Source organism: Crinia signifera, chromosome 2 (assembly GCF_055691185.1).
Source record: "Crinia signifera chromosome 2, ASM5569118v1, whole genome shotgun sequence".
Taxonomy (NCBI): Eukaryota; Metazoa; Chordata; class Amphibia; order Anura; family Myobatrachidae; genus Crinia; species Crinia signifera.
This window is the reverse complement of record NC_139218.1, coordinates 100,547,201-100,566,837: the sequence shown is the minus strand read 5'-3', so window position 1 is coordinate 100,566,837 and position 19,637 is coordinate 100,547,201. Positions and strand designations below refer to the sequence as shown.

Below are 19,637 nucleotides of genomic sequence, written 5' to 3'. Positions count from 1 at the left end.
CCCCGCAGGCTTACCTGTCCAGTGTACGCGCGTCCCGGCTCCCCTCCTGGCTTCAATCAATGCTATGGAGACGGACCACGATAAAATGGCCGCCCCATAAAGCAGACTGTTCCCTGAAACTGTTTGCGGTATGGGGGCGGCCATTTTATCGTCCGTCTGCATAGAATTAATTGAAGCCAGGAGGGGAGCCGGGACGCGCGGCGGACAGGTAAGCCTGCGGCAATGGGGGGAGGGGGCATGGGGGGCACGGGCAGCCGGGGGGGAGGAGAGGGGGGCACCCCCCCCCATTAACGGCGGGGGGCGCCCCAAACAAAGCTACGCCACTGCAGGTGGGGCAGATGTAACATGTGCAGAGAGAATTAGATTTGGGTGGGTTATTTTGTTTCTGTGCAGGGGAAATATTGGCTGCTTTATTTTTGCACTGCAATTTAGATTCAGTTTCAACACACCCCACCCAAATTTAACTCTCTGTGCACATGTTACGTCTGCCCCACCTGCAGTGCGCATGGTTTTGTCCATTTGAGAATTGTAAGCTTGCAGCAGGGCCCTCCTACCTCCATGTCTGTCTGTTGTTACCCAGTTTGTTTTATCACTGTTTACTATTGTAAAGCGCAACGGAATCTGTTGCGCTATATAAGAAACTGCAAATAAATAATAATAAATAATTTGAGAAGGAATTTTCCTTTGCGAGTGAACTAGAATAAGGGCCTATGTTTCATATAACACTGAGGAAGTGACCAGGCTCAGACTGGACTCGGATTCACTGGTAGGTGATTTATGACCCTGTCCCCTTTTTTCAGTGGGGTCAGAGCCTGACACAAACGTTTAATAAGTAAATGCTGCCTGGCCATCCGCTACTGAGTGACCCAGCTGCTGCAAAATTACTTTGTTATCGCCACCAGACAGCCATCAGCTACTAACTAAACCTGTGGCAGCTGCAGACTGATTTCGGCTCCATTCCCAGGAGAGCTGTGTGGGTGGGGATACGGTCGATGGGTATACTTAGAGATGGTCAACCGTCATTAGGTCGACACCATTTGGGTCGACATGCTGGAAGGTCGACAGGTATCTAGGTTGACATGGCACAAGGTCGACAGATGTCTAGGTTGACATGGGACAAGATCGACAGGTGTCTAGGTCCACATGGGTTAGGTTAACAGTCAAAAGGTCAACATGGGATTTTGCGCTGTTTTTTTGAGCCGACATATGTCGACAGGCAGTATTTCATGCCCCCTACCATCCACTAGGGCAGGGGTTCCCAATCTTTTACAAATCACGGCACCCTAGAGTATCATACTTTTTCCACGGCACCCAAGGCCCAAAAAATATATATAAAATGAATTGCATTGATTTTATGTGTGCTTCTTAGGTTCAATTATGTGTTATAGGGCATGATTTGCTTCTGATTGTACACACATTTTATGATTGGCAGCCATCAGCACTGGTTTTGTCCATAAATAACTGATCATAAATAATTTGAATTGGTCCTGGACCACCAATCCATGGCACTCCTGCAAGTGTCCCGTGGCACCCCAGGGAGCCACGGTACACAGTTTGGGAACCACTGCACTAGGGTGTGGCGGGAGACTAAAATAGCGTGCCGAGCGCAGCGAGCCCGATGCATGGCGAGCACAGCGGTGCACTTAAAACAGTGTCCATGTTGACTGTGTTGACAGGTCAAAAAACACTTGACTGTCGACCTAACCCATGTTGACCTAACACATGTGTCGACCTAGAAGCCTGTCGACCAATGATCCCATTCCACTGTGTGTTACATTGCGTCATGATGTCACTTGCTGGACCCGCCTGCACTATACCCTGGTAGCTGTAAAGGTGTGTACACACGGGCTATAATCGCTGGCAATATGGTCACTCAGCCCCTGGTAGCTCTAAAGGTGTGTACACACGGGCTATAATCGCTGGCAATATGGTCGCTCAGCAACCATATTGACAGCGATTGGAGTGTGCACTGTCACCAGGTGCACGCTCCCGTTTTTAGCCCCCTTATGATCGCTGGTCACAGGAGCTTGCGACCAGCTGATTCCCTCTGCAGCTCCCCCGGCAAAGGTTCCCTTTCATCAGCGACCATCTCTGGTCATTGATGAAAAGGAGACACTGAGCAATATATTGCTGAGCAATGTATCGCCCCCGTGTGTACACAGCTTTAACGTCCCAGTCTGACACTGGGGGTGACTCTGAAACAAATCAGCACTAGGCCAATGCCCTGTGGGCTGACAGGGATCATCGGAAGGGAAGACATTCAGGCTTTCATATATCTTGTCGCTGCTTTGCCTCAGTAAAGAGGAAAAGCAGGAGGCACAATCTGTGTGGGTATAATACATCTCCCCTGTAGAACACAGACCTCCAGCAGCCAGACAGCCCTCGTCCAGTAACTGGGTGGGCACCTGTTAGAGTAATGGCAGGGTCAGGGCTGCAGCTCCAGGGGGATAGTCACTTAGGTCGATATGACTGAATGTTGACATGACTGAAGGTCGACAGTCATTAGGTCAACAGTCAAAAGGCTGAAATGGGGTTTTTCTTTTTTTTTTTTTTGAGCCGACATGTGTCAACAAGCGATATTTTATGCCCTACCATCATGCCCTGCACTCGCAGCCAATCCCCCTTGAGCCAGCAGGGAAGGTCCCCGATGTCAGGATTGCATACGCGATATCATATGTGGTCCTTTTTCCTGCGATATATCGCATGCAATCCCACTCCAGGATCTGATGTATCCTTGGTGCAGCAATGACAGTCTCCGGCTCCGCATCGTATCTGAATCGGAGGTTAAACACATGCTGTTTGGGCCCTTTCCATTCAATTCCTCGGCCTGATGCCCGTAATCGGAGCCGTCAGCCTGTATGTAGGGCACAGCGTGCTCGCAATGATCGTGCCGAGTCCGACTGCAGAGACAACTCACACGCGCTCTATGGTAATTGCGGTTCTCTGGCCTTATGGGTAGAGCGCGGCGTCTGCTCGGCTGACAAGCTACGGACTTTCCTGCGATGTGGTGATGGGGAACCTGGGGATACGCGCGGACTACTGACAGTCAGTGGCGGGGACGAAGGGAGGGAGGGTCAGGGCAGGCTCCGGGGAAGCACAATAAAGACAGACAGGGGAGACAGCATATGTAACTTGTAGGCTGTGCTAGCGCTGTCCCGGCAATGTTTGCTCCCCAGGAGACTGAGCAGTGACCTCGCCTTACAGACGTACAGTACATCGGTATCTGACGGGCCGCTGTGTACTGGGGCTCAGCGCGGCGGTGCCGGGGAGGGACGGGGGAGTTACACTGCAGCGCGCCGGGGCTGGGAGGCTGCAGTCTGCTCGTACTAAACAATAACAGGAACAAGTCTGTGTGGTGAGCATACAGCAGCCAGGCTGGGAGGATCCCCCGTGGGGGTGTCAGAGGCTTGCGGCGAGGAGTGCTGGGAACTGAGGGGTGCTCCTAGCTCAGGGCAGGAGGCCGGGGGACACACAGTATATATACTTTATAGCGAGGATAGAGCTGAGACCTAGGAGAGCGATTCTTTGGAGCTGTATTGGGTGGTGATTAACATTGTATTATAGGGTGAATAAGGGCGCATGTTTAGAAAGTGGATACCATTAAAACAGGATCAGCTGAAAAATGAGTGCAGAGAACAACATGGCGCTGTCAAAGTACTCTGTGTAGGGGGAAAGCACTACCCCTCCCCTCCAGATCGGCCACCTGCAGCCAGAACTCCCAGGGACGGAAGCAACTGCTGGGTTGTGCTGGGAGAAGACAGCAGATCGCAGAGCCGGGGATTACCGTAGTTGTTGTTATAATTCAGTCCATTGTCAAACTTGGAAAGTAACTGGATGGCTGATTCCAGGAGTACTCCTTAGTAACCAGACATCTGACCCCCTTGAGTAGTTTTCAGTAACCAGACAGCTGAAACCAGGAATACTCCCCTGTAATGGGACAGTTGATCCCAGGAGTACTCCAGTAATATAGGCATCTGAACCCAGGAGTACCCCATATTAACTGGACAGCTGAACCAAGGATAACTCTCTTGTAATCGGATTGCTGATCCCAGGAATACTCTCCAGTAACTGGGCTAGGAATCTCTAGAGGTATCCCCTGTAACCATACAGCTGATCCCAGAAGTATTTCCCAGTTAACGGACGGCTTATCCCCTGGAATACTTCCAAGTAAATTAATGGTTGTTTCCAAGAGAACTTCTCAGTAACTGTACGGCTGATCCCAGGAGTACTTCCCAGTAATAGGGCGGCAGATCGAAAGGAGTATTTCCAACTCGGCCACAGATCCTAGGAGTACTTCCATTTAACAGGGCGTCAGATCCCAGGAGTACTTCCCAGTAACAGGGCAACTGATCCCAGGAGTACTCCCCTATAACTGGACAATTGATCCTAGGAGTATTTCTCCGGAACTGGACAATTATTCCCAGGAATATTCCCCTGTAACTGGATGCTGATCCTTGGAGAGATCCCTGGAATAAGGTCAGATGTGTATTGATTACTGTGTATTATAGTAGACATGTCTTCTGTTCTGATACATCAGGATAGGCCAACCTGTGGCTCTCCAGATGTTGTGAAACTACAAATCCCAGCATGCCTTGCCATAGTTTTAACACTACCTTATAGCAAAACCATGGCAAGGCATTATGGGATTTGTAATGTCACAACATCTGGAGAGCCACAGGTTGGCCAGTCCTGTGATACATCATTCCTGATGTTTTTGGATAGATAGGACATACCAGCAGCTTCTGCTGATTAAAATGATAATCTTCATGTGTATATACTGTTTGTTACTGCAGCTGTATTTGAATATGAAATAAGTTCTGGTGTTTTCCAGTATGCAGATACAGCCGCAGTTGCATGCAGTAAGTGTGTGTGTGTGTCCTTTTTGCTCTGTTTTGTGAATAAGATGCATTTTAATGGCAAAAGCTGCAAGAAAAAACGCCTGGCGATACTTAGCTGTTCCATGACATGGTGCGATTAGAAGACCTGTTTGACGCAAAAGGATGTTAGATATATTTCAATGCATCTTTACACAAGCATTGACATTATAAAGCCCCCCATACACTAGACCAAAATCCCTAAATCGCATGTAAAACTCCTGGGGAGCTGCAGCAGTGGCAGTGGCAGGAGAGCCGGGCAGCGGTGAGGGGTGGATGCTGGGCAGGTTCTGGGTGGTGGTGCGAGCAGTGACAGCAGAATTTAAACCTGTCAAAAGACTGGCCGTACCTTGATTAGCTGAAAGAATTCTCTCAACCAATCAGCAGCTGGCCAGTCTTTTGGGCAGGTGTCAGGCCGCTCACTGCTGCCTGACACCTGCCCCTCACCGATGTCCGCCCCTGCACATAGGTATGTGCCAGGGGTACTTTACCGTTGGCACAAACCTACGGAATTGGACCCAATAGATTGTGGTTGCTAGAAAGCACCCGCAATGTGCCGCTGATGGGTCCGATTCGATCACTTTCATATGCAAGCGGGTTAATCTCCAGGGTCCACACAGGACCGAGCATTGGGTCGGATGGGATATCAAACACATCTGATTTGGGCCGCTTTTGCAACCTGATTCTTCGGGATTGGGTGAATCGCCCTAGTGTATCGGCACCTTAAAACCTGTCCTTTTAGGGTGCCTTAAGGACAAAAGATTGTAAGCTTGCGAGCAGGGCCCTCCTACATTTTGACTGTCTGTAAATACCCTGTTTTGTTGTATCACTGTCCCCTTTGTAAAGCGCAACGGAATATGCTGCGCTATATAAGAAACTATAAATAAATAAAAGGCGCCATTTAACAATTGTACTTATTAACAGTGGCATATTTAATTTATTATTGCAGTGATGATAAGTAATATACTATTGGATATTTAACATTACTTAACAGCCCATACACACTGGGCGACTTTAAGCTGAAAGCTGCTCAAAACATCAAGTTTGAGTGGCTTTCAGCTCAAAGCTGCCCAGTGTGTATGGCTCGGCGATGAGCAGTGAGCGCTGCTGCGTGCTCCCGCATCATCGCCGGGAAAGCTGCTCAGCAGATGAGCTGCTTTGAGGACGGCTTTGCATAGCACTGCGCTATGCAAAGCAGTCCCCCCCCACCCCCCTCCTGCTGACGGCGCTGGGCAGGGGGAAAGTCACTCAGTGTGTATGCACTGAGTGGCTTTCCCCACACCGATGACCGCGGCCATGGCTGTCCACACACGCTGGGCATAATTTCCCAGTGTGTATGGACCTTAACTCTCTGCCGAGGTTCAGTATCATCCCTTGCCCCCGGCGGCATCCTCCGCTCTGTTGTTGGCAGCCCACTGCTGCATGACACTTTGGAAATGTTGCAGCAGTAGGCTGCCAGCAAATCTGTAAAGGTTGTTGCTTGATACTGCCCACCATCTATACTTGGAGTAAGCGGTACAATGACAAACAGCGTTAAGATTACTACTGCTTGTTAAGTACTGAAAGGAGGACATAACACATTTATCACTGCTGCAATAACCAGGGCATTTGACCTTGGTAGCTGCCACAGTCGGACCAGGGGAAGGGTGCCCTGTAAACAGCGCAACCTGTGTTATACATAAAAGCTGCTGATTGCCTATGTATGCAGAGGTCTGCCTCAACGGAGTGTCTGTGAATGACAAGGGTTCAGTATAAACAGGTCTGACCTTATAATAAGTCCATGGTGCAGTGTAAACGGAGTCTGATCCGGGTTAGAACAGTGCCCAGCAACCGGGTACGGACCTGGGTTTTTGGTGGGAAAAGTGGTATCTATAGGGATAACCTTAAAATAACCTGTTTAGTTGTACTTGAGGACTCTCTTACTGCTTTCACATCGCAAAAATGTAGGGTCGCACTGGGACTTTGAAACGGTTCAATCCCAGCATTACCCTGCAATTTGGGATGTTCACATCCATAATGCCGGTTTGCTGACATCATCCGGGGGGCATGGCGGGGAGTCGGTGCGTCATCTGGGGTGGGGGAGGAGGCAGCACTAAAGCTGTGTACACACGCAGGTGACCATATTGCCAGTGATGGGAGTTTGCCCCGGCGATAAATTGCCGGGTGCACGCTCCCGTTTTCAGCCCCATTCCAAGCTCCTGCGACCAGCTGATTACCTCTGTGGCACCGCCGGCAGAGGTTCCCTTTCATCAGCGACCATCTCTAGTCGCTGATGAAAAGGAGAAACTCAGCAATATATTGCTCAATATGGCTAGCAATATATGGCCGAGCAATATATCTCCCCCGTGTGTACGGGGCTTTAGAGTTGCACTGCTCCAAGCACTGCCTCCTCCATAGTGTGCACGGGAAACGGGTCGCTCGACCCGTTTAACCCATTCACACTGCACAGCAACACGCCAACAAACCGGTTAGTACTTTTTACCGGTTCTTATTGCCGTGTTGCTAACTGTTTGCGGGACCCAGTAACCCCTTTCACATTGCACTAATTACCAGGTTGAGCCGGCAAGAAACCGGCTTGTACCCGGTAATTAGTTGCGATGTGAAGGGGGTATAAGAGAACCTCTGGCTTTGAGCACTCTACATATTCGTAGAGCAGAGGAATGGGGTGTGATTCAGCCTTTTCTCTATTGATAAGCAAATAACTAACCACCTATCTTTTATGGGGCCTATACAATTTATTTATTTACAGTTTCTTATAAAGCTCAGCATATTCTGTTGCACTTTACAATTGGAATGAACAGTGCTAAAACAACCTGGGTGATTACAGACAGACATAGAGATTGAAGGGACCTGCTCACAATCTGTAGGAGTAACAAGAAAGAGAAAAAGTACTCTCTGTTTTTGGGGGCACGCTTTAAATTAAAACTTAACGTTTATTTATAAATTCATTAAAAATAGTTTAGACATGACAGGACAGACATACATTAAACATACACAAATTCTAGAAACTCAATTTTAAAGAGTTCTATATTTAATTGTGGATAGGTTATTAGCAAGAAAATATCACCCAATCCAGGAAAAGTTCTGGTTGGGGGCTACCAGTCTCACCCAATTTTAGCTACCACAATATATGAAGTGGACCGCGAATATTTTTTTTTTGCTTACTTTACACCAATATACTGAGGAATACTCAGGATATACTGAGGAAGCGGGACCTCCGCGAAACAGCTGTCTATCCCACAACTAGCTTACACCTTCAGTTACCAGGGAGGTACCAGCCTCCTCACCACCGCAATCAGGCCCAGATCCAGGGATTCTTTTTTGAGCAGATTGACTTCTCTCCAGACTCCAATTGGCAGCAATCCGGGTGGTGGTAAGACCCCTATTAAGGGGCTGATTACACAAAAGTATTTGTGAATACGACCCAAAAAGATTTTTCTGCTCATTTTTAAAGAAAAGGGTTTTTTCTGTCTTGTTTTGTCTGTGGCTAGAAAAATTACTGAGAGTGACCCTTAGCACACAATCATTTGCATAAAAGAAACTATATAGTTATTTTGCTTAGAGAGAGACTATATTCAGTGAATGGAAAGATTTATTATTGTACAAATGTGATGAATTTATGCAAGTAGAAATCTAATATACAAGTGTCCGCAAAGATATTATTGTGATTTTTGACCAAAACCTATCCTTGATATATTGTATCCTACGAATAATAACTTCTTCTTGTCTACTTGCTTTATTTTCTATCCCTTTTTTTTATATACCTATCCAGCTGGGATTTTTCAAATTGCACTTAAAGGTAGAGTACACCGCTCCTCGCCCACCAATACTGCAAAGCAAGTGGGAGAAAGCAGCGTGTACAGACACCCCATAATGCAATAAACTTGTCTCTTGAAGCTGTACACTTTCTGGGCTCAAAACCTCATTGATTGAGGGTAGATTTCCCTACAAGGGCTTTTGCCAACCAGGGAGTCACCCACTCTAACGGGATGCGGTCATTTGGTCTACTGCATTATGGTAGACAGTCATTAGGTCGAATCCATTAGGTCGACATGCTAAAAGGTCGACATGACTCTAGGTCGACATGAGAAAAGGTCGACATGATTCTAGTTCGAAAGGTCATTAGTTCGACAGGTCATTAGTTCGACAAGGTCATTAGTTCGACATTGTCTATGTCGACATTCACAAGGTCGACATGGAGTTTTTCACTGTTTTTTGAGCCAACATGTGCCGACAGGCGGTATTTCATGCCCTACCATCCACTAGGGCGTGGTGGGAGAATAAAATAGTGTGCCGAGCGTAGCGAGGCACCGTGCCCGACGCATAGCGAGCGCAGCGAGCGATGCGAGGGGATGCAGTGCACTTTAAACTGTGTCCATGTCGACTGTGTTGACATTCAGGTAAAAAAACAGTGAAAAACCCCATGTCGACCTTGTGAATGTCGACATAGACAATGTCGAACTAATGACCTTGTCGAACTAATGACCTGTCGAACTAATGACCTTTCGACCTAGAATCATGTCGACCTTTTCTCATGTCGACCTAGAGTCATGTCGACCTTTTAGCATGTCGACCTAATGGATTCGACCTAATGACTTTCGACCATAATGCAATAGACCAAATGATCCCAACCCACTCTAACAGTGAGAGATATAATAACCCAACTTTTTCACACCTTAATCTGCAATTGTCGCACGGATAGACCCGCTCAATTGTAAGGTCTGGTTGAGCCAGGCCGGATAGAGCAATCAGCAGCAGTCACCGTGATAACAAACAAACTGCAGGGGTGTACTGACACCAAATTCATTCTTCTCCTCCCCTCTCTTCTCTCTCTCCCCCCCCATCCCTTCTTCTCTTTCTTTTATATATCAACCACTGGCCGTACAAGAAAGCACAATCTCTAGCAGAATTTCCCTGTCAAATACCACTCTAGTGGCCTGATAAGCAAATATTTACATTTATTGGTGTAAAGTAAGCAAAAAACAAATATTCGCGGTCCACTCCATATATTGTGGTACCTAAAATTGTGCGAGACTGGTAGCCCCCAACCAGAACTTTTCCTGGATTGGGTGATATTTTCTTGATAATAACCTATCCACAATTAAATATAGAACTCTTTAAAATTGAGTTTCTAGAATTTGTGTATGTTTAATGTATGTCTGTCCTGTCATGTCTAAACTATTTTTAATGAATTTATAAATAAACGTTAAGTTTTAATTTAAAGCGTGCCCCCAAAAACTGAGAGTACTTTTTCTCTTTCTTGTTGCATCATTTATTACTCTCAGGGGAGCACCTCCACATTACTTATTAGTGCAGAAGCATTTTGATATAATAAAATAGTGGATCATCATATATCATATATTATACCATATTGTATCTAAAATTACACGTGGCACTGGTGCACAGGTTCTTTTCCCAATATCCCCTTTTCCATGTTGAATCTGTAGGAGTAGCAATTTACAGGCGTATTCTAAGCGATCTAGTGTGTAGTAGCATAGCGATGTGCAGCCCTGCGCGTCGTTATCAACCGTCGGTTTAATATACAGCATGCTGGATATTATTGCTTAATTGCCAGGCAGGTCAAGTGTTTTCTCCGGAGAACACTGGCCCTGACAGATCGCTCAGCACACAGCGCTGACACAGTGTTCTGAGCGATCTAGCCGCGCTCAGAACGCTCAGCGACTCGCTGTATGTGTAGGCCCCATTAGAGTGACAGGAGGGACTGTGGCACAACTAGTAAATCGTTTATCTTTGTGGACATGATACCTTGTTATCTTCAATGTCACTTAGCAAAGTGGATAATAATTCTAGGCTGGGCTCTCATTGTTGTACCTGTCTATGAATGGTGCCGTGTGATCATATACATGTCTGGATTTACACACCGTATAGAAACTCAGCATATTGGGAAAGTTCCTTCCTGCTGTTATTCTAATGTCCATGTGTGATCGCCTGCCTGTCTTTTGGGACCGCTCTGTGCGGGTTACAGCCACAGATGCAGGATGTGTTTACAGTGTGTTATAAAAAAAAAACCTGCTACTGGTTTCACGGAAAGGCACTGGGAGGGGATAGATTGGTCTGGTTAACCCTTACGGCAAGTTATTTGCTTATTATTATTATTATTATTACATTTTATTTATAATGCATGGCAAGAAGGTTGTAGTGGCACACATTAGTACAAGACAGGGTACACTGAACTAACTGGCAGGGTAAGTGAAAAATTAAAATAGAGCAAGTGTAATGCTGCCCATACACTTGTGAGATATCACATGCAATCATTCGATTTCAACCACATCTGGCCAATAAATCAAATGATTGTACTAATTTTTAAGGGATCATTCGACGCAATGTGCGGGCACGCCATTGAATGTTGCGTTGATAGGTAGTATGTGCTGCACAGAATATCTATGGAATTGCCGGAGCAATGCAATCAAATGCAATCCGCGGGTGGTGGTGGGGGCGAAGAGGACGCTTTCAGTGGCATGGAGTTTCGGGAGAGGGGGCCAGAGGGACCGCTGGTGGTGTGGAAGAGGGCAGTGGAGTCGCGTAGCACTAGAAGTAGCGCCAGGGGGTGGGAGTTGGTCAGGGGTGGCAGAAGAATTGTTTAAAACACTGGGCAGCCAGCAGGGGACCAAATATGCACTGCTCCCGATCGTGCATATGTAATGAGCTGCTCTCTGCTCCCGGCCCCCTGCTGGCTGCTATGTGTAAAAAAAAAAAAAAAATTTAAATTAAATATATATTCATGTGCACATGAATAAAAATAGCATGCCCCTTCACAGAATAAAATTCCTGATTTTTTTTTTTACACCAAATGTAAAACAACAACAACTTTATTTTAAAAGTCCACTTCTCCATGAAAAGATGGCGATTTGCTACACGGCGAAAATCACTTAGAAAGACGGCAAAAAGTGCACGTTGATTAGGGTGATTCACTTTCTGACCCAAAAAATCACCTTCCAATGCAAAAATAGCACAAATCCGCCGTGAAACAGGGCGAATTATCCTCATTGAATACTGCCCTACCTGTAAAACAGGCGGACGGCAATGATGTGGGAACATGCATCAGCTCTCACCAACCGCCCCTACAAAAAAGGTGATTTTGAGCTCAAAGTAGCACAAAACGCCAAAAGTAAGCTACTTTGAGCACAAAATTACCTAATGTGTATGGGCCTGAAGGTTTATGTCCAAATTGTCTGGTGGAAAGAAAGGGGGTGATTCACGTTGGGACGGGACCGTACAGCCACTGCAGAAGCAGCCGGTGATTGACAGTTCAAGCAACATACACACTAGCCGACCCGCCAATGCCGATCTAGTTGACTATATTGGGCATGGCTAATATTGTGCGTACACACTCCAACCATGCCAGCACATGCCCCTCTCCCCGCACAGCAGCACTGTCATGTGCAGGTCCCACTGGCAGTGACTCCTGGGTCCTGACCCTAGGGTGTGCCACGCCGTGCCGCAGACTTCCCTCAATCCTCCGGCGACTCTCGGCCATTTCAAATATGGTGCTGATTCGTGGCCAGGCAGCCAATCACCGTGGCTGATTGTACACAAGCTCTGATTGGCTCAGGAGCTGCGCCATATTTGAAATGGCTGAGAGTGCTGTCGGAGGGGGTGAGGGAAGCCTGTGGCGCAGCACTGCACTCTTCTAGTCTCTCAGTGGCAGCGGCGGAGGTGTCGGAGGGGTGGGGGAAGCCTGTGGCGTTGCACTACGCTCTCCTTCACCTCTCAGCGGTGGCAGCTGCCTGAGGGGTGGGAGAGGCACAGCAGGGTATGCCGGGTGGTACCGTACCCCCTTACTTGCACCACTGCTGCTGAGTGCTGGAAGAGGGTGGAGGAGACCTAATTGAATTGACCACTATGGCTTCTATAATAATGCAAATACCTTACCCACAGCATCATATATCAGAGTTCTGCTGCATATAATACGCTCTTTGTGATTCAGTCACTGGCAGGGAAATGATTAATCGAGGTTTAATCAGATTGTAATGGTTCACTGGCTTGTAATTGCTGTTCTTACAGCTGGAGGAATCCCCCTCCCTCCGCCTCCGTCATACTGCGCCCCTCAGTACATAAGGCCAGTGCGCTGCTATCTGCATGTTTACACACACTTATACACGTGTGTCTCAAGGACATTCGTGTCCTTCTCTCGGACCTAACCGCTCCCCTGTATGTGCCGCTGGGGGGATTATTGGCAGTCTGTGTAGCCGCGGATCGCTGGCATTACCACCTTGTTATCAATCGATTAGCACACTCGCTTGATTAACCTCTTCCAATGTCCTTTATTAGCAAGCGAGGGTGGTCTTAGGCACTGCAGCGTGTCTCGTACTGTAGCAGCCATCTACTGGCAGCAGTAACCCGCACAGCGCCCCATGGCTGCGCACACTTCCGATGTTCTAAATTCTAAACTACTATATTTAAAACCCTTGTTGTACAAACCGACCCCCCGGAAACTACAGATTCTGAGCCAAAGGGAAGTGTCCCAATCTTACACATTACTGATAGCGGACACAGGCGGCAATGTGTACACGTATATAACTGATATGGTTACGCTGTAAATAGTATCTGAGCTCCAGATTGCACACGGACTATGTTTATCTTTCCATGCGAATGCCTGTCACGTCCTCCCATCTCTACCTCTCCTGACGGTAATGAAGTGCTCCGGGTGTTAATAGGGTTAATCTCCAGCATTAAAGGGTTGATAAGAAGCTGAACCCCATCTCTCCTGCAGGAAGCCCCTCTTATATAGGGGGCCAGGAAAGGGGACATGTGCGAACTGCATGTTGAGTCGCTGTCACAAATAGGTGACAGAGAGTTAATTAGGAAGTATTCTCTGGATCAATGACTTGCACAGCCCATTAGCTATTCTGCTGCTTAATTGCAGGATTGCACTGCTATCTCCACACCGTATCCCTGCAATCAGCGATCTCTCAGCAGCTGGGGATTAGAGAGCTGCAGCTAGCAGAGCAGGTTTTGCGAGATTACTCCGTGCTTAACCCCTAGGTGACCAAACTGGCAACGAGTGGGGGTGGGGTGGCATTTCAGTCACTCGTAAATATCGTACTCGCGTGGGCAAAACGCAGACAGCGGGTACAAAGACATTTCTATACAGTGTCGGGATAAAAAGAAATATCAATATTGCAGTGATAATCCTCCCTAGAGGCAGGAGGCACGCCGGAGCCTAATCACATCCTGTAGTCGCCTTCAGCGCTGCATAGACATGTGCCTGTCGTGGGGGCATAAGCATTTGTCACATAGGATAAAGCAGTACTTAAAATACGGGCACATTTCTGATTTTACGCTGATCTGATACGATATAATTGTCATGTATGTATCATCCTCCGCGATCTAACATTTGGCAATAGTTAAAGTGCCGTAATTGCGCGACAACAAGCGCACCACAGTTGCTTTTTTTTATTCCTGGTTGGAATCCTATCCGTGGCCCAGCTAAAAAGATATTTGACATCTATAACTTTTTTTTTTTTTGTTGTGACGTTAATTCCGACTACGACTGAGAACGCGATGTCCTTTCCTGCCAGTACATCCACAGCTCACGTAACACAGGATAGACGGCAGTGTAATGGTAGGAAGTGGCCCAGGCTGCAGGCACGAAGCTATGGAGGACATCGTGCAATAGCTACTATTATTCATTCTAAAAAGCCTGCGCTGGTTCCGTGGTGTAATACAGTAGTATCTCAGTTATATTCACGTGTAGAGTGCGATTCATTTGTCCTAGCTTGCTGTGTATACACCATCAGGGCACATCTTCAGGCGTGTGTGACCTCTGCACTACAAGTACACAATGCACAGGTCTGCTGTCATCAGCATCTATCTATACAGTGGCCGGGACTTGTAGGGTTACTGTATATCGGCCATGTTATAGATGGATCTATTCCCCATGTGCTGCACTTTGGCTGTACTCTGTCTGCGTTGCTTACGGTAACTGCAGCCCGGGGATTTGCGGAGTGCTCCGTGCTGCTGGCTGAGGCTACATCCTCCGAGCGCAGAGCTACAGCTCAGAGCCAGAGAGAGCGATGGCACGGTGCTGTCCTGCTGCTGCTGCCGCCCGTGTTGCGGTGCAGATACTACAGTCTCCCCCCTCCCTTCCCTCTCTGCTAATAATAAAGGTCCGCGGCAAGGCTTGGGAATAAAGGCGGATAAGCAGGTCCTGGAGCGCATCCTCTAGGCCTGTGCTGCGTGTTTGCTGTACACATATTACACACAGGCCTGGCACCCATCACACAAACTATCTCACATTCCTCTTTCTGTTTGTTTTCATAACATCATCTTGTGTTTGCGTTTTCCCGTCTCCTTTGTACTTTGCCTGAGAATATGTATACATGTGTGTGATGGGGGTGTCGGAGTGTATTTTTGGTATATTGTGCAGATCAGCCAGACTTCTTTTATTTAAATGGCATTTCGCGACGATATTAAGCAATCAATATAACTTTCTCTGTGATAGAATAAATGGCACTCGCGTGTTATCCAAGAGGCAGACGGGCTTTGTAAATGGGTATTTACGAGCGGCAATAAGAACGCGAATGAGCAGCGTGTAATACAACAAGCCTGAACGTGCACCATAGCCGCCGAGTGCAGCAGGGACGGGGTTACAGAGCTCCGGAGAGACCGGCTGTGTGCTCCCTTTGTATGTGCTGTCAGTCACTCGCTGTACTCCCTGGTCTCTCCTATTTGTGCATATTTTATTTACTCCCCTTCATGACGATTGGCCCTTATTTTTGTCAGATATTACGATGACAGGCTAATCGTAATGTCCTAGTTCGCCGATATGTAATGTGTGTGTGTGTTCTAAATCCTGGTGCCAGGCCGATGGCACAGGGAAGGTGCAGCTAGTGTTATTGCCTGCAGGCCACAGCAGGATCTCTGCCTGCGCACAGACGGCGACATGAGTACTTCGTGCTGCTAATGGACAGATGATGGGCAGCACCTGATGAAGGTGGATCGCTGAGCCATGCATGTCCCTGCAGGTGATCACTCTGCCTAGGTGACATCCAGATGTGGCCCATCCTCATCTGTTCTACCAAACCATTCAACGCAGAATGCATAGCAACTGAACATAATAACATATACAGCTAGAATCCTGAGAGTACACGGCAAGCTTGTGGGTCTGTATGAACTACAATTGTCATCATGCCCTAAATTTCTTTTAGATTGTATGGCAAGCTGCAGAGCGCATACATTTGGATTCTATCCGTTTACGTTGCATTTATTTTCTTGCGCACATTTTGCAGCATTACATCCGCACACATTTAGCAAACAAATCCCAGGCGCACACTTCGTTCACACACCCACACTCTTCTAGGGCTTCACACCCTTGTCCGGCCTCTGCGCCTTGTAACATTTCCGATGCGAGAGCTATCACACCCTGTAATCGTCTGTGACTTGTGCACCCCCTCCCCATCCTATAGCGCTGGTAGAGGCGGGAGCAGGAAGATGATTGAAATTCCCGATGATGCCTCAGCCAGCAGACGTCTCTAATGGAGAGTCTCTCTCTCTCCCCCCCTTCCCTAAGCGGCAGGACGGCTCTGCGAGAGCAGATCGTTGGTAACCACCCCATATGGATATGTGGCCACATGTAATTCTGTATACGTGTGTGTGTGTGTGTGTGTATGTATGTATGTATGGATGTGTGTGTAATATATATATTTCTATAGCCTTAACCCTTTTCCTGCAACAAAGACACGCATAAAACCCTGTCTTTCTGCAGGTGAAGGCAACTTAAGTGTTCACCAGCTTTTGAAAGCATGCTGTGCCATGTAGTGCCGCAGGGAGTGTCCAAACACAAGGTGGCTTCCTCTGGCACTACATACACTGCCCAATGGGGCAGATGCATTAATCCTGGTAAAGTGGTGATCAAGCGAAAGGTGATAACACACCAGCCAATCATCTCTTGTCATTTTTCAAACACCATGATTGGCTGGTGCATTATCACCTTCCGCTTTATCACTTTCTATCACTTCACCAGGTTTCGTACATCTGCCCCAATGTTATTTATACAAAATATGTATTGTAAGCAGCCCTAAAATCAGGCATGCATTTCTCCACAGGCCTCCTACACAGTAACCATGACTTAAAACTTGGAATTACATTTGTTGCAACATTGTAATCTGTTTTCTTATTGTTTCCATTTTTAAGGTCTATAGTGCATTGCCATCACACACCTTGTGACTCGAGCAGTGGCAGCGACAGCTCATGTACACTTTCTTGTTTTTGAAATGATAGTTGTTGTTTCTTTCCAACTCTTCTTTATATATGAAAATGGATTTAGAGTTCTAGTTGCCCCAGACAGAAAAGATGTCCAGACACTGGTCCAATTTGGCCTGTTCTCACCCGATTCCGGCGGATCTGGCGACCAGGTGAAAAGTGGCCAAATCGGATCTGTATTGACACCCGATCCAATGTGGGGATCTGATCCAGAGATCATAGTTGCTGATCTCCGACTTGGCTCCCACCCCCACAAGATGGCTAAGTTATTTGGGTATGTGGTCATTAGGTTGACCACTATTGGTTGATAGTGAAAAGGTTGACATGCTTTGTCGACATAGTCAAGAGGTCAACATGAATTTTTTTCATGATTTTTTTTAAACCGACTTCTTCTTACTTTACCATCCTAGTGGGCATAGTGGAAGAATATAATAGCGTGCCTAAAGAATGGTGACCACCACAGGGGGCCATGCAAGGGGATGCAGTACACTGTAGACTTATGTCGATATAGACACCTAAAAAACTTAAAAAAAACTCATGTAGACACTTTAACCATGTTCACATTTTTCACGTGTCAACCTTTTTTCACGTGTTGACCTAATGCTTAAGCAATAATGTCGAAGACTAGGGGTGATATGTATCAAAATTAAATGTTTTACTGCATTTTCATATGTACTATTACCCGTCCGCACCGATTTCGCCGGCCAGGGTATCGCCACTTTTTGGGTGGCGATGCCCTATAGAAGCCTATGGGCTTCTTTTCGCCGCCCCCCTCTCCCCCTCCCTCCGGCTTACCTTGTTGCAGGTCCTCTTGGACCCTGTAAGGTAAGCCCTTCCTTCCCCTTGCAACGCAACCGGACAACCTTCCGGATGCAGGGGGGAGGAGGCGGCGCCGGGGACAGCCTGCTTAGCTGTCCCCGGTGTGAGGGGAGCAGGAGGCAGCAGGTAGGAGACCCCCACAGTACAGGTATCACAGGGGGTTTCCGTTACCGCACCGCGATGCCAGCCACATATGTTAGTACATATGCGCTGGCATCGCGAAGGGCGGCAATGTATTTGAATACATCCCGCCCTAGATCATTGGTGACAACCAGTGGCAGTTTCAGAGGTGGGGTTGCAGCACAGTTAAAAATTCAAATAGGGGAGCCACACCCACTGCCAGTGAGTCAGTTTGGGATGGCATGTTTGAATTTTGAACTGTCCTGCAGCACCTCCTCCAGAGCCTCCACTGGTCACATCATATACTTAAAAAAAAAATCAAATGAAGTTGTATCTTATCACTTGCCATGTAAAGGGGCCTACACGGGGAGATTTTGCTGAGCGATCTGAGCAATGTAGATCACTCAGCACACAGTGCTGCACAGCGATGTGTCTGTGCTGTGTGCTGAGCAATCTGTCAGGGCCAGTGTTCTCTGGTGAAAACACTGGCCCTGACCGGCGATTAAGCAGATTTATCCAGCATGCTGGATATTAATCACTGGCAGATAGCGATGTGCTAGGTTGTGAATAGCTATCACTATGGCCTCTACACACGGAGCAATGTGGGGCATTTTCTAAATCTAGGATCTAGGGCGGGATGCTATATGACTCACCGCCGCGGCCCCGGGTGTTTTTCTCCTCCGCTGTATGTTATATCCTCAGGCGGATGAGTGCTTCTCTCAACACTTCCGCATTCTGGAGGTTTTCGGTGCGCGCTGCTCTCCCCACAGGGTTGTACAGGGGATGCGCGCGCACCGTATGCTATATTATCCAACGCTCTTTCCTTAACTGTGTTACACCTCGCCACTTTTACCAAGCGGAATGTGAGTGACATGGGTGTTTACTGCGGTGGGATGGAAGCTTGTGCTCAGCTGGATGCACACAGGGATGGGGGAGTTATTAATCCACCCCAAGTCATTTTCTAGCTAGCTTATTCTGGCGAGGAGATAGATTTTTATGCATGAAATAGAGTCCACCTCACGTGACCGGCGGCGTCAGACACAGGACAGTGCGCATGTCCGCCCTGCTCTAGTCGGGCGCATGCGCAGAGTGGAACATTTTTTTACGCGCCTCCACCACTGTAACGCAAACTGCTAGCGTTACAAGACACAATATAGCATACAGAGAAGAAGGGTGAGATAGCGCATCGGAAACAGCGCGAAACTAGCCCGGTAATTTGCATATTTCGCTGCGCATTATATAGAATCCCGCCCCTAGTGAGATTGCTTAGAAAATGCCCAGAAATCGCCCCTTAAGCCTATTCTGTCTTCTAGGTATAAACATGTAGCTTTTCTGTTTAACCCAACACAGTACATGTTAACAATTTACGGTTATGTGCCTATTTCTACCTTTCATACTTGATCAATTGTTCCTTTTTGAAGTTGCTGGGAGCTGGTTAAGGGCGGGATGTTATAACATCCGCGGCCCCCCTTCGCCGGACATCGCATTTTTAATAACGGCATATGCTATAACATATGCCGTTATTCATGCAAGGGACAGCTCTTGCGGTAAGAGCTGTCCCTTGCGATGCGGTGCCGGCGCTGGACTTCCGGGTCTGTG

General features: G+C 47.5%; 1 protein-coding gene across 2 annotated transcripts in view; it reads left to right on the top strand.

Moving 5' to 3' along the window:
• The first annotated feature begins 3,070 nt into the window (after positions 1-3,070).
• Positions 3,071-19,637, top strand: part of BCOR (BCL6 corepressor) — a 162,090-nt gene continuing 145,523 nt past the window's right edge. For both annotated transcript variants that reach the window (XM_083172621.1, XM_083172616.1), the window contains exon 1: positions 3,071-4,476. The gene's annotated coding sequence lies outside the window, so the exon portion shown is untranslated. The remainder of the gene's footprint in view (positions 4,477-19,637) is intronic.